Source organism: Salmo trutta, chromosome 6 (assembly GCF_901001165.1).
Source record: "Salmo trutta chromosome 6, fSalTru1.1, whole genome shotgun sequence".
Lineage (NCBI taxonomy): Eukaryota > Metazoa > Chordata > Actinopteri > Salmoniformes > Salmonidae > Salmo > Salmo trutta.
In genome coordinates this window covers 34,452,900-34,469,344 of record NC_042962.1, presented here as the reverse complement: position 1 = coordinate 34,469,344, position 16,445 = coordinate 34,452,900, and positions in this window count along the sequence as shown.

The following is a 16,445-nucleotide window of genomic DNA, read 5'->3' as shown; positions in this document are numbered from 1 at the left end:
TTAGAAATGCAAGTGCATGCTATTCATCAAAAGCAGAAAGCAAATGAATAAAATAATCGAAGGAGGTACAGCGTGAATACAACATGCAGCAGAGAGAGTGAGGAGAGATTGGTGTGAGTGAATCATTTGCATACTGGGCAACTAGCCATTTCAAAAGCAATCAATATTTGTTTCGATGTCTCAAATGGCACCCAACATCTTTATGCATGAACTGGTGAGAAGGGCACTTGCAGTTAACTGAGGTAAAGCATCTGAGTGAGTGAGTGAGTGAGTGAGTGAGTGAGTTCTCTTTGGGCAATATGCTTGTTTTGATCATTTATGTTGCAACAGACAGTGCAGTTGTTGAAATGAGACTTTCTCTCAGACACTCACATTGAAAAATATTACAGTATTTTTGGAGATCGACATAAAAAAGTGCTTGATTAACAGCAAAATGCATGAAATACTGCACACATATGGAAATAAATTAATAAATACACTTGCTACTTGTACTCTCAGCAGCAAGCAAGGCATGTAGTTTCATAATGTGTAATTATGGAAACAGAGACATTATTATACAGTTTAAGTCGAAAGTTTACGTACACTTAGGTTGGAGTCATTAAAACTTGTTTTTCAACCACTCCACAAATTTCTCTTTAAAAACCTAGTTTTAACAAGTCGGTTAGGCCATCTACTTTATGCATGACACAAGTAATTTCTGCAACAATTGTTTACAGAGATATTATTTCACTGTATCACAATTCCAGTGGGTCAGAAGTTTACACACACTAAGTTGACTGTGCCTTTAAACAGCTTGGAAAATTCCAGAAAATGATTTCATGGCTTTAAAAGCTTCTGATAGGCTAATTGACATAATTTGAGTCAATTGGAGGTGTACCTGTGGATGTATTTCAAGGCCTACCTTCAAACTCAGTGCCTCTTTGCTTGACACCATGGGAAAATTAAAAGAAATCAGCCAAGACCTCAGAAAAACAATTGTAGACCTCCACAAGTCTGGTTCATCCTTGGGAGCAATTTCCAAACTCCTGTAGGTACCATGTTCATCTGTACAAACAATAGTATGCAAGTATAAACACCATGGGACCACACAGCTGTCATACCGCTCAGGAAGGAGACACGTTCTGTCTCTTAGAGATTAATGTACTTTGGTGTGAAAAGTGCAAATCAATCCTAAAACAACAGCAAAGGACCTTTTAAAGATGCTGGAGGAAACCACAGTAAAACGAGTCCTATATCGACAAAACCTGAAAGGCTGCTCAGCAAGGAAGAAGCCACTGCTCCAAAATCGCCATAAAAAAGCCAGACTACGGTTTGCAACTGCACATGGGGACAAAGGTTGTACTTTTTTGGAGAAATGTCCGCTGGTCTGATGAAACAATAATTGAACTGTTTGGCAAAATGACCATCGTTATGTTTGGAGGAAAAAGGGGGAGGCTTGCAAGCCGGAGAACACCATCCCAACCGTGAAGCACGGGGGTGTCAGCATCATGTTGTCGGCGTGCTTTGCTGCAAGAGGGACTGGTGCACTTCACAAAATAGATGGCTTCATGAGGAAGGATAATTTTGTGGATATATTGAAGCAACATCTCAAGACATCAGTCAGGAAGTTAAAGCTTGGTCGCAAATGGGTCTTCCAAATGGACAATGACCCCAAGCATACTTCCACATTTGTGGCAAAATGGCTTAAGGACAACAAAGTCAAGGTATTGTAGTGGCCATCACAAAGCCCTGAACTCAATCCTATATAACATTTGTGGGCAGAACTGAAAAAGCCTGTGCGAGCAAGGAGGCCTACAAACCTGACTCAGTTGCACCAGTTCTGACAGGAATGGGACAAAATTCACCCAATTTATTGTCGGAAGCTTGTGGAAGGCTACCCAAAACATTTGACCCAAGTTAAACAATTTAAAGGCAATGCTACCAAATGCTATTTGAGTGTATGTAAACTTCTGACCCACTGGGAATGTGATGAAACTATTATTCTGACATTTCACATTCATAAAATAAAGTGGTGATCCTAACTGACCTAAAACAGGGAATTTTTACTAGGATTAAATGTCAGGAATTGTGAAAATCTGAGTGTAAATGCATTTGGCTAAGGTGTATGGAAACTTCCGACTTCAACTGTATATCTCATCTCCTGCTGAGTGTTAATGGCCAGGACTGAGCCTGGTGTGGGGCATCTGTGACTTTATCCATGTAATTATTCAAAGAGTCCAGATACTTTCCTAATTGAATTGAGAAACAGTATCTTACTTTGGAAGTTCTCAGGAACTCCTATTCGCATGTGAAATTGTTACTGTGCAGAAAACTGGGAACCCAACTGAGACATCACTCGATCGGGATCATCCCTCAATTAGATTTACTAATTCTTGATTTCAAAGAGCAAACCCCTGAGATTTTGAATTATGGAGAGCTTCTCCCCCATTTCAGAACACTTTTTTGCAACCAATTTTTTTGAGATGTGTCTGTCAGAGACTGTGATGTGTGAGAATTACATTTTTCATGAACTTTCATTAACTTGATTGAATTATTCAGAGATCCTCTTTGAAGAAAGCATCATAATTTTCACTCTCACATGGTGCTCCAATTTTTTTTTACAATTTGTCTAAACAAAATCATGTATTATGTAACCAACCACTACTTGGAGATGGCAACATAACTCTGGACTTTTTGTAATGCATTACCTTTCATTCCTTGGTTTTATAATCTATGAATCTTTAATGTCATATGCATAAGGTGCTTTTAGACGCTGCATGAACATTTACATTTATATTTTAGTCATTTAGCAGACGCTCTTATCCAGAGCGACTTACAGTAGTGAATGCATACATTTCATACATTTTTCTTTCCGTACTGGTCCCCCGTGGGAATCGAACCCACAACCCTGGCGTTGCAAACGCCATACTCTACCAACTGAGCCAGAGGTAGTTACCATTCTTTTTTTTAGAACATTTGATACAACATAAACCTTATTAAAATAGTGGAACGTCAGTGCCATTATGTATTCGTTGCATCCCACAGCGGCTGCTAATACAGTCAGCCCATTGTTATGCATAGTGGATAGTGAATTACCAGTTCTGTTCCCACTGCTATCATCCATGACAATACTCAGTCAAGTCAATTTATTTAAAAAAAATGTTATTTCACCTTTATTTAACCAGGTAGGCTAGTTGAGAACAAGTTCTCATTTGCAACTGCGACCTGGCCAAGATAAAGCATAGCAATTCGACACATACAACAACAGAGTTACTCATGGAATAAACAAAACAGTCAACAATACAGTAGAACAAAAGAAAACAAAAAGTCTATATACAGTGAGTGCAAATGAGGTAAGTTAAGTCAATAATTAGGCCATGGTGGGGAAATAATTACAATATAGCAATTAAACACTGGAATGGTAGATGTGCAGAAGATGAATGTGCAAGTAGAGATACTGGGGTGCAAAGGAGCAAGATAAATAAATACAGTATGGGGATGAGGTAGGTAGATAGCCCATCTGTAAACAGCCCATCTATGTACAGGTACAGTGATCTGTGAGCTGCTCTGACAGCTGGTGCTTAAAGTTAGTGAGGGAGATATGAGTCTCCAGCTTCAGAGTTTTTTGCAGTTCGTTACAGTCATTGGCAGCAGAGAACTGGAAGGAAAGATGACCAAAGGAGGAATTGGCTTTGGGGGTGACCAGTGAGATATACCTGCTGGAGCGCGTGCTACGAATGGGTGCTGCTATGGTGACCAGTGAGCTGAGATATGGCTGGGCTTTACCTAGCAGAGACTTGTAGATAACCTGTAGGCAGTGGGTTTGGCGACGAGTATGAAGTCAGGGCCAACCAACGAGAGCGTACAGGTCGCAATGGTGGGTAGTGTATGGGGCTTTGGTGACAAAACGGATGGCACTGTGATAGACTGCATCCAGTTTGTTGAGTAGAGTGTTGGAGGCTATTTTATAGATGACATCACCGAAGTCGAGGATCGGTAGGATGGTCAGTTTTACGAAGGGTATGTTTGGCAGCATGAGTGAAGGATGCTTTGTTGCGATTTGTTGCTTTGTTGCGATTTGCTTTGTTGCGATTTGTTTGTTGCCAATTGGAGATGCTTAATGTGAGTCTGGAAGGAGAGTTTACAGTCTAACCAGACACCCAGGTATTTGTAGTTGTCCACATATTCTAAGTCAGAGCCGTCCAGAGTAGTGATGCCGGATGGGCGAGCAGGTGCGGGCAGTGATCGATTGAATAGCATGTATTTAGTTTTACTTGCGTTTAAGAGCAGTTGGAGGCCACGGAAGGAGAGTTGTATGGCATTGAAGCTCATCTGGAGGTTAGTTAACACAGTGTCCAAAGAGGGGCCAGAAGTATACAGAATGGTGTCGTCTGCATAGAGGTGGATCAGAGAATCACCAGCAGCAAGAGCAACATCATTGATGTATACAGAGAGGAGAGTCGGCCTGAGAATTGAACCCTGTGGCACACCCATAGAGACTGCCAGAGATCCGGACAACAGGCCCTCCGATTTGACACACTGAACTCTATCAGAGAAGTAGTTGGTAAGTTGGCAATCATTTGAGAAACCAAGGCTATCGAGTCTGCCAATAAGAATGTGGTGATTGACAGAGTCGAAAGTCTTGGCCAGATTGAGGGCATCAAGCTTAGATTGTAGGATGGCCGGGGTGTTATTAAGTATGTCCCAGTTTAGGTCACCTAGTAGCATGAGCTCAGACGATAGATGGGAGGCAATCAATTCACATATGGTATCTAGGGCACAGCTGGGGGCAGAGGGAGGTCTATAGCAAGCGGCAACAGTGAGAGACTTGTTTCTGGAAAGGTACATTTTTAGAAGTAGACGCTCAAATTGTTTGGGTACAGACTTGGATAGTAATACAGAACTCTGCAGGCTATCTTTGCAGTAAATTGCAACACCGCCCCCTTTGGCAGTTCTATCTTAGCGGAAAATGTTATAGTTAGCGATGGAGATTTCAGGGTTTTTGGTGGTTTTCCTAAGCTAGGATTCAGACACGGCTAAGACATCCGGGTTGGCAGACTGCTAAAGCAGTGAATAAAACAAACTTAGGGAGGAAGCTTCTAATGTTAACATGCATGAAACCAAGGCTTTTACGGTTACAGAAGTCAACAAATGAGAGCACCTGGGGAGTGGGAGTGGAGCTAGGCACTGCAAAACCTGGATGAACCTCCACATCACCAGAGGAACAGAGGAGAAGTAGGATAAGGGTACGGCTAAAGGCTATACGAACTGGCCGTCTATCACTTTCGGAACAGAGAGTAAAAGGAGCAGGTTTCTGGGCACGATAGCATAGATTCAAGGCATAGTGTACAGACAAAGGTGAGGTAAACCTAGGCATTGAGTAATGATGAGAGAGATATAGTCTCTAGAGACTTTTAAACCAGGTGATGTCATCACATATGTAGGAGATGGAACAACATGGTTGGATAAGGCATATTGAGCAGGCCTAGAGGCTCTACAGTGAAATAAGACAGTAATCACTAACCAGGACAGTAATGGATGAGGCATATTGATATTAGAGAGGCATGCATAGCCAAGTGAACATATGGGTCCAGTGAGTGGTTGGGCTGACTGGGAACACGGCGATTCAGACAGTTAGCAGGCCGATGCTAACAAGCTAACAGTTAGTAGGCCGGGGCTAAACAAGCTAGCAGTTAGCAGACCGAGGCTGGCAAGCTAGCAGTTGGCAGACCGGGGCTAGCAGTTAGCAGACCGGGGCACTCAAGCTAGCAGTTAACAGCCCGGTGCTAGCAAGTTAGCCTTTGGGGGACGTTGCGATGGGGGTGTCTGTTTTTGCTTCTTCGTGTGGTGACGTTGATAGACCAGTCGTGGAATTAGTAGGGTTCCAAGTAGCTCCAGGTAGGTAGTAGGCCGCGGTTAGCAGAATGGGCCTTCAGCGGACGTCGCGCCTGAGGGGCCTGTTGGAATCCTCAGGCAGATTATGTCGGTATTCCAGTCGTAGAGGATCGGCGGGGTTCCGTGCCCCGTACCGGGGCACGGATATTGTAGCCCAGGAGTGGGCTACGGTGGTAGCACAGGACATGTTTTCAAAGGCAAAACACAGGAGGAGGCAACTTTCTGGGTGTGTGGCGCCTTGTTGCTATGTGATTTTTCCAATGAGTGGGGATAAATAATTTGTTCGACATCAATCAAAAATAATTTGCAAATTTGCCTTTTTTTTGAGAAATGACACGTCTACAAAGACCCATGAAATCAGCAAAGCTAACAGTCTGTAAAATTCGGAAAAAAATATGTTTTGAGCATGCTGTTGATTCTAGTGATATATCCCAAAACACCCATAAAAGTACTGTATACAGTGCATTCATAAAATAAGTTCCCTGTATTTAGTTCCCTGCCGATTAAAAACATCCCCACATCATGATGCTGCCACCACCATGCTTCACTGTGGGGATTGTATTCTCAGGGTGATGAGAGGTGTTGGGTTTGCTCCATACATAGCGTTTTCCTTAAGACTAAAAATGTAGCTTTTTGGCCATCATCTGACCAGAGTACCTTTTTCCAGATGTTTGGGGAGTCTCCCACATGCCTTTTGGCGAACACCAAACATGTTTGCTTATTTTTTTCTTTAAGCAATGGCTTTTTTCTGGACACTCTTCCATAAAGCCCAGCTCTGTGGAGTGTACAACTTAAAGTGGTCCTATGGACAGATACTTTAATCTCTGCTGTGGAGCTTTACAGCTCCTTCAGGGTTATCTTTGGTTTCTTTGTTGCCTCTCTGATCAATGCCCTCCTTGCCTGGTCTGTGAGTTTTGGTGGGCGGCCTTCTCTTGGCAGGTTTGTTGTGTTACCATTTTCTTTCAAAAAATGTTTAAAATGATTTAATGGTGCTCTGTGGGATGTTTAAAGTTTCTGATATTTTTTTTTATAACCCAACCTTGACCTATACTTCTCCACAACTTTGTCCCTGACCTGTTTGGAGAGTTCCTTGGTCTTCATGGTGCCGCTTGCTTGGTGGTGCCTCTTGTTTAGTGGTGTTGCAGACTCTGTGGCCTTTCAGAACAGGTGTATATTTACTGAGATCATGTGACAGATCATGTGACTTAGTTTGCACACAGATGTATTTTATTTAACTAATTATGTGACTTTCGAAAGGTAATTGGTTGCACCAGATCTTATTTAGGGGCTTCATAGCAAAGCAGGTGAATACATATGCACACCACTTTTCAGGGGGTGTTTTTGTATAATTTTTTGCAACAAGTTACTTTTTCATTTCACTTCACTATTTTGTGTATGTCCGTTACATGAAATTTAAATTACAGGTTGTAATGCACCAAATTAGGAAAAACGCAAGGCGGGATACATACTTTTGTAAGGCACTGTACTCTTTGTTATTATCTATGCATAGTCACTTTAATAACTCTACCTACATGTACATTTTACCTCAATTACCTGACTAACCGGTGCCCCCGCACATTGACCCTGAATATAGCCTCGCTATTGTTATTTTACTGCTGCTTTTTAATTATGTTACTTTTATTTTTATTTCTGTATTTTTCTTAAAACTGCATTGTTGGTTAAGGGCTTGTAAGTAAGCATTTCACTGTAAGGTCTACACCTGTTTTATTCAGAGCATGTAACATGTGATTTGAAATGTAACTACAGTATAACTCAATGACTCCTACCAACAATACCACATTGTGCCTTGAGAGCTTTACTGAAATCAACACTTTTAGATATTGAAAATAGTTATCTAATAGGTTTTTATAGGTTTGTAAGTAAAGCCTATTTATGTTTGCAATAATTTTGAAGAACATGAGATACGGTAGTCTGCTGTAGCTATATTGACTATTTAGCTTGTATTCTAAGACCCCTGCATATTTAAGTTGTTTGCGGTTCTTAATGAATATGTAAAAGAGGGATTGAGATAGAGAACACCATTTTAAATCATTTAGCGATCTGCTGAAAGAGGCTAAAACACTGATCTTGTCATCAAACACTGCCTGATGCAGCAGCGCCTAGTGCAGTTCTGTGGTTTACCGCAGTCACTCATCAATAGCCCCCAACGTAGGCCTGTTGTGCGTTCCAAATGGCACACTACTTCTAATATAGTGCAATATGTTTAACCAGAGCCCTATAGGACCTGGTTAAAAGTAGTGAAAAGTGTTGCATTTGGGATGTGCATAGCTGGGTACCACTGTCTTATATCTGTCCTGCTCCCAAAGCTGTCTGCTTGAAGAACTGCTGCCTGCACAGTTCCAGGAAAGGTGCTGGGAAAAGGATTCCTATTTTAATAGATCCTTAACTCACAGCCCCATGCAGCCCCTGACAACACCAGTCCCTGGTCACAATTTACTCTGTGAAGCTGCAAAGCCTCTGAACATCATAACTTGGGCAGCAGCAGAGTCAGTGACAGTATCAGTATCTGAATGTCTTTAGAACAACGTTTTCTGAATGACTTGATAGGGCAATAATGGTGTACCACCATGCCTGGCTGCTTTTGAAAAGCCTCAGTTTGACCTGAGACATTGTTACATGTAACAGCCAGTAAGGAGTCTATGGGATTATGGATAGTATTTCTGCAGATGTATTAGCCAGAGGTCAGACATCAGAGAATAATGTAGACCTATGGTCATACACACATAGTTATTTAATGGATCACAGTGAGAGATTAGGGAGTATTTACCAATGGTCCAGGGCAGGGGAGAGACTAGTGATGTGCAGTTTGCAAACAACTCTTTTTACTGACTCGAAAGCCATGAGTTGTTTTTCTGAGTGACTCATTCATTTTATTCGTTGGTTTGACCTGCTGGCCGCAATGAGTCCTACAGCAGGATCGATATAAGATCCTCCATCTCAGCAGCTCCAGAGACGACCAACAACTGTCTATCATATGTGCGCACAGGAAAATAGGTCATGCTACAGGCAGCATAGAGAAGAAAAATACCTGTTTGGAACTGATAATTGATCGCATGGTGCAAGAATTAACCTGTTAGGGTATAGGGGGCAGTATTGAGAATTTTTTTTAAAAATATGTGCCCATTTTTAACTGCCTATTACACCAACTCAGAAGCTAGAATATGCATATTATTGTTCAGGTTTGGATAGAAAACACCCTATAAGTTTCTAAAACTGTTTGAATGGTGTCTGTGAGTATAACAGAACTCATTTGGCAGGCAAAACCCTGAGACAGATTCTGACAGGAAGTGGATACCTGATGTGTTGAATTGATTTTAAGCCTATACCATTGAAAAACAAAGGGGGTGAGGAATGTTTTGGCACTTCCTATTGCTTCCACAAGATGTCCCCAGCCTTTACAAAGTGTTTTGAGTCTTCTACAGTGAGATCTGACTGAAGAAGAGCTTTGGAACGGCGATGGCCCATTAGACACCTGGCGTGCGATTTGATGGTGGGTACTCTCATTCCGAAACGTTTTAAAAGAGAACCCAATGGTCCGCCTTGAATTTTATTCATGTTCTGGTTAAAAAAGGTCCTAATGATTTATGCGATACAACGTTTGACATGTTTGAACGAACGTAAATATATTTTTTCCGTTCGTGATGTGAAGTGAAGTCCGGCTGGCTTAGATCATGTGCTACAACACGGAGGTTTTTGGACATAAATGATGAGCTTTTTTGAACAAAACTACATTCGTTATGGACCTGGGATTCTTTGGAAGTGACATCTGATGAAGAGAATCAAAGGTAATGGATTATTTACATAGTATTTTCGATTTTAGATCTCTCCAACATGGCGGTTAGTCTGTATCGCAATGCGTATTTTTCTGGCGCAGTGCTCAGATTATTGCAAAGTGTGATTTCCCAGTAAGGTTAATTTTAAATCTGGCAAGTCCATTGCGTTCAAGAGATGTAAATCTATAATTCTTTGAATGACAATATAATATTTTACCAATGTTTTCTAATATTAATTAATTATTTTGTTGTCATGACTTGACTGCCGGTATTGGAGGGAAACGATTTCCTGAACATCAACGCCATAGTAAAACGCTGTTTTTAGATATAAATATGAACTTGATAGAACTAAAAATGCATGCATTGTCTAACATAATGTCCTAGGAGTGTCATCTGATGGAGATTGTAAAAGGTTAGTGCATAATTTTAGCTGATTTTATGGTTTTGGTGACGCCTGTCTTTGAATCGACAATACACTACACACAGCTATTGTCAATGTACTCTCCTAACATAACCTAACTTTATGCTTTCCCCGTAAAACCTTTTTGAAATCGGAAAACGTGGTTAGATTAAGGAGATGTTTATCTTTCAATGGCTGTAAGTTAGTTGTATGTTTGAGAAATTTGAATTTTGACATTTATTTGGTTTCAAATTTGTCGCTCTTGAAATGCACCTGCTGTTGATAGGGTGCGCCACGGGTAGCACGCTAACGTCTCACATAGCCCCAAGAAGTTAACGAGAGTCTTGTCTTTAAAATGGTGTAAAATAGTCATATGTTTGAGAAATTGAAGTAATAGCATTTCTAAGGTATTTGAATAGCGCGCCACGAGATTCCACTGGCTGTTGAGTAGGTGGGACGCAAGCGTCCCACCTAGCCCATAGAAGTTAAAGAAAAAAATAAGCAAACACATCTGGTGTTCACCAAAAGGCATATGGGAGACTCCCAAACGTAAGGAAGAAGGTGCTCTGGTCTAATGAGACTAAAATTTAGCTTTTTGGCCATCAAGGAAGACGCTATGTCTGGCGCAAACCCAACACCTCTCATCACCCCGAGAATTGCATCCCCACAGTGAAGCATGGTGGTGGCAGCATCATGCTGTTGGGATGTTTTCCATCAGCAGGGACAGGGAAACTGGTCAGAATTGAAGGAATGATGGATGGCGCTAAATACAGGTACATTCTTGAGGGAAACCTGTTTCAGTCTTCCAGAGATTTGAGAACGGGACGGAGGTTCACCTTCCAGCAGGACAATGACACTAAGCATACTGCTAAAGCAACACTCAAGTGGTTTAAGGGGAAATATTTAATTGTATTGGAATGGCCTAGTCAAAGCCCAGACCTCAATCCAGTTGAGAATCTGAGGTATGACTTAAAGATTGCTGTACACCAGCGGAACCCATCCACATTGAAGGAGCTGGAGCAGTTTTGCCTTGAAGAATGGGCAATAATACCAGTGGCTAGATGTGCCAAGCTTATAGAATCATAGCCAAAGAAACTTGCAGCTGTGGTGGCTCTAGAGGTGGCTCTACAAAGTATTGACTTTGGGAGGGTGGGGGGTTGAATAGTTATGCTCAAGTTTTCTTTTTTCCCATCTTATTTCTTGTTTATTTCACAATAAAACATATTTTGTATCTTCAAAGTGGTAGGCATGTTGTGCAAATCAAATGATACCATCCCCCCAAAAATCAAATTTAATTCCAGGTTGTTATGCAACAAAATAGGAAAAATGCCAAGGGGGTGATACTTTCTCAAGCCAATGTAACCAGGAGATGAACCCAGAGTGGCTTGTGATGGCCCTTATTCTGCATGGGAAGGGTGGAGCCGGCTGGCTTAGATCATGTGCTACAACACGGAGGTTTTTGGACATAAATGATGAGCTTTTTTGAACAAAACTACATTCGTTATGGACCTGGGATTCTTTGGAAGTGACATCTGATGAAGAGAATCAAAGGTAATGGATTATTTACATAGTATTTTCGATTTTAGATCTCTCCAACATGGCGGTTAGTCTGTATCGCAATGCGTATTTTTCTGGCGCAGTGCTCAGATTATTGCAAAGTGTGATTTCCCAGTAAGGTTAATTTTAAATCTGGCAAGTCCATTGCGTTCAAGAGATGTAAATCTATAATTCTTTGAATGACAATATAATATTTTACCAATGTTTTCTAATATTAATTAATTATTTTGTTGTCATGACTTGACTGCCGGTATTGGAGGGAAACGATTTCCTGAACATCAACGCCATAGTAAAACGCTGTTTTTAGATATAAATATGAACTTGATAGAACTAAAAATGCATGCATTGTCTAACATAATGTCCTAGGAGTGTCATCTGATGGAGATTGTAAAAGGTTAGTGCATAATTTTAGCTGATTTTATGGTTTTGGTGACGCCTGTCTTTGAATCGACAATACACTACACACAGCTATTGTCAATGTACTCTCCTAACATAACCTAACTTTATGCTTTCCCCGTAAAACCTTTTTGAAATCGGAAAACGTGGTTAGATTAAGGAGATGTTTATCTTTCAAAGGCTGTAAGTTAGTTGTATGTTTGAGAAATTTGAATTTTGACATTTATTTGGTTTCAAATTTGCCGCTCTTGAAATGCACCTGCTGTTGATAGGGTGCGCCACGGGGGGCACGCTAACGTCCCACATAGCCCCAAGAAGTTAATGCAATTATTTGAAAATGGAATGTTATGATGGACACAGCTTTGTAGAACCAAATCATACACAGCCTCTGCTCAACAAAATTGAATTTGAGAACAAATTGTTTGGGTGGCTGCTGCAGTTTGCGAACGATATTGTGCTTATCACCCTCACGGCAGTCAAACAATTGCATTCCTGTAATCGGCCTTTGTGTAGCTGGTGTGGAGGAGTCAGGCGCAGGACAGCAGAAATGAGTAAGGAATGTAATTTACTCAAGGAATCAATAAATACAACACAATAAACTAGCCCACAATAACGGACCGTATACATACAAACAATCACTCACAAAAAACATGGGGGAACAGAGGGTTAAATAATGAACAAGTAATTGGGGAATTGAAACCAGGTGTGTAAAACAAAGACAAAACAAATGGAAAATGAAAAGTGGATCGGCGATGGCTAGAAGGCCGGTGACGTCGACCGCCGAACGAACAAGGAGAGGTACCGACTTCAGCGGAAGTCGTGACAGTAACCCCCTTGACGCACGGCTCCAGCAGTGGGCCAACACCGACCTCGGGGACGACGAGGCGCAGGGCGATCCGGGTGGAGACGGTGGAAATCCCGCATCAACGAAGGGTCCAGGACGTCCTCCACTGGCACCCAGCATCTCTCCTCCGGACCGTACCCCTCCCACTCCATGAGGTACTGAAGGCCCCTCGCCCGACGCCTCGAGTCCAGGATGGTTCGAACAGCACACGCCGGGCCCCCCTCGATGTCCAGAGGGAGTGGAGGAACCTCCCACACCTTAGAGTCCTGGAGTGGACCAGCCACCACTGGCCTGAGGAGAGACACATGGAACGAGGGATTAATACGGTAATCTGGGGGAAACTGTAACCTGTAGCATACCTCGTTCAGTCTCCTCAGGACTTTGAATGGCCCCACAAACCGCGGACTCAGCTTCCGGCAGGGCAGGCGGAGGGGCACGTTTCGGGTCGAGAGCCAGACCCGGTCCCCCGGTGCAAACACCGGGGCCTCACTGCGGTGGCGGTCGGCGCTCGCCTTCTGACGCCTCACGGCCCATTGCAGATGCACATGAGCAGCGTCCCAGGTCTCCTCCGAGCACTTAAACCATTCGTCCACCGCAGGAGCTTCGATCTGGCTCTGATGCCAAGGTGCCAGAACCGACTGATACCCCAGTATGCACTGGAAAGGGGAGAGGTTAGTGGAGGAGTGGCAGAGTGAGTTTTGGGCCATCTCTGCCCAGGGGATGAACGCCGCCCTCTCCCCCGGGCCGGTCCTGGCAATATGACAGCAGAAACCTACCCACATCCTGGTTTAATCTCTCCACCTGCCCGTTACTCTCGGGGTGAAAACCTGAGGTGAGGCTGACCAAGACCCCCAGACGTTCCATGAATGCCCTCCATACTCTGGACGTGAACTGGGGACCCCGATCAAAGACTATGTCCTCAGGCACCCCGTAGTGCCGGAAGACGTGAGTGAACAGGGCCTCCGCAGTCTGTAGGGCCGTAGGGAGACCGGGCAAAGGGAGGAGACGGCAGGACTTAGAAAACTGATCCACAACGACCAGGATCGTGGTGTTGCCCTGTGAGGGAGGAAGATCCGTCAGGAAGTCCACCAACAGGTGCGACCACGGCCGTTGTGGAACTTCCCTCTGGGCAGGTGCCTGGGAGCCTTGCACTGTGCGCACACCGAGCAGGAGGAGACATAAACCCTCACGTCCTAGGCCAAGGTGGACCACAAGTACTTCCCACTAAGGCAACGCACCATCCGACCAATGCCAGAATGACCAGAGGAGGGTGACGTGTGGGCCCAATAGATCAGACGGTCACGGACAGCAGACGTAATGTACAGATGCCCAGCTGAACACTGGAGAGGAGTGGGCTCTGTGCTTAACACCCGCTCGATGTCCGCATCCAACTCCCACACTACCGGTGCCACAAGGCAAGAGGCCGGAAGTATGGGAGTATGATCCATGGACCGCTCCTCTGTGTCATACATCCGGGACAGTGCGTCTGCCTTAGCGTTCTGGGAACCTGGTCGGTAGGACAGAGTGAAAACAAAATGGGTAAAGAACATGGCCCACCTTGCCTGGCGAGGGTTCAGTCTCCTCGCCGCCTGGATGTACTCCAGATTGCGGTGGTCAGTCCAGATGAGAAAAGGGTGTTTAGCCCCCTCAAGCCAATGTCTCCACGCCTTCAGAGCCTTGACAAAAGTCAACAGCTCCCGGTCCCCCACATCATAGTTTCGCTCCGCCGGGCTGAGCTTCTTTGAAAAGAAAGCACAGGGGCGGAGCTTCTGTGGCGTGCCCGAGCGCTGAGAGAGCACGGCTCCGATCCCAGCCTCGGACGCGTCCACCTCCACTATGAACGCCAAAGAGGGATCTGGATGAGCCAGCATGGGAGCCGAGGTAAACAGAGCCTTCAGGTGACCAAAAGCCCTGTCCGCCTCAGCCGACCATTGCAGTCTCACCGGTCCCCCCTTCAGCAGTGAGATAATGGGAGCCGCTACCTGACCAAAACCCCGGATAGTAGTTGGCAAACCCTAGAAACCGCTGCACTTCCTTTACTGTGGTGTGAGTCGGCCAATTACGCACGGCTGAAATGTGGTCACTTTCCATCTCCACCCCTGAAGTGGAAATGCGGTTCTCTAGGAAGGAGACAGACTGTTGGAAGAACAGACATTTCTCAGCCTTGACGTACAGGTCATGATCCAACAGTCTAACAAGCACCCTGTGCACCAGGGACACAGAAGGCGAGAGCCAAATTGGCATATTCTGAGTGGAGACCTGGTCTGGACTTTCCACCATAGTCACACTGATGGAAACCTCTGAGCACTCTCGTGACCACCCCTTGAGAGCCCTCTGTTGCCAAGAAATAGTGGGGTCATGACAGGCCAACCAGGGTAGGCCCAGCACCACGGGAAATGAAAGGAGAATCCATAAGGAAGAGACTGATTCTCTCCTTGTGACCCTCCTGCGTAACCATGTCTAGTGGAGCAGTGGCCTCCCTAAGTAGCCCTGACCCTAATGGTCGACTATCTAGGGCATGCACAGGGAAGGGCATATCCACAGGAACCAGGGGAATCCCTAAACTATGGGCAAAAGAACAGTCAATAAAATTCCCAGCTGTGCCTGAATCTACAAGCCCCTTATGCTGGGCATGCGAGGAAAACTTAGGAAATTTGATAAACACATACATGTGAGCAACAGGGGGCTCTGGGTGAGCCTGGTGCCGACTCACCTGGGGTGACAAGATAGTGCCCTGCCTGCTGCCTCTACTCCCTGAGGAACCTCCCCAGCACCGACCAGCAGTGTGCCCTCTGCGGCCACAGATGGTGCAGGGAATGGCCCCTCCTCCGGTCGCCCTAAGTGCAGCACCTCCTAGCTCCATGGGCGTCGGAACAGAGGTGCTGGGGGATGGAACTGACAGGCCCCGATCCGGACGACTCCATGGGCAGTCAGCAGGTTGTCCAGCCGGATGGACAGGTCCACCAGCTGGTCTAACGTGAGGGTGGTGTCTCAGCAGGTCAACTCCTGACGGACGTCCTCGCGCAGACTGCACCGGTAGTGATCGATCAGGGCCCTGTCGTTCCATCCGGCACTGGCGGCCAGGGTCCGGAAGTCCAATGCAAAATCCTGCGCGCTTCTCATCCGCTGCCTCAGGTGGAACAGTCGTTCACCCACCGCTCGACTCTCAGGCGGGTGGTCGAAAACTGCCCGAAAGCGGGGGTGAACTCTGCGTAACTGTCCAATGCTGCGTCTCCTTCACTCCATATTGCGTTGGCCCACTCCAGGGCTTTGCCTGAGAGGCAGGAGATGAGGGCGGACACGCTCTCACGTCCCGAAGGAGCCGGGTGGACGGTCGCCAGGTAGAGCTCCAGCTGTAGTAGGAATCCCTGGCATCCGGCAGCCGTCCCATCATACTCCCTCGGGAGCGCGAGCCGAATCCCGCTGGGACTGGGTGAAGGAGGGGTGGACAGTGGGGTCGACGGTAGTGTGGCTGGTGGAGGCGCTGGAAATCCTCCTCCTCTCTCCCAATGATCCATCGTCTGCAGCATGCGGTCCATGGCGGTGCCCAGATGTTGCAACATGGTTGCGTGCTGCTGGA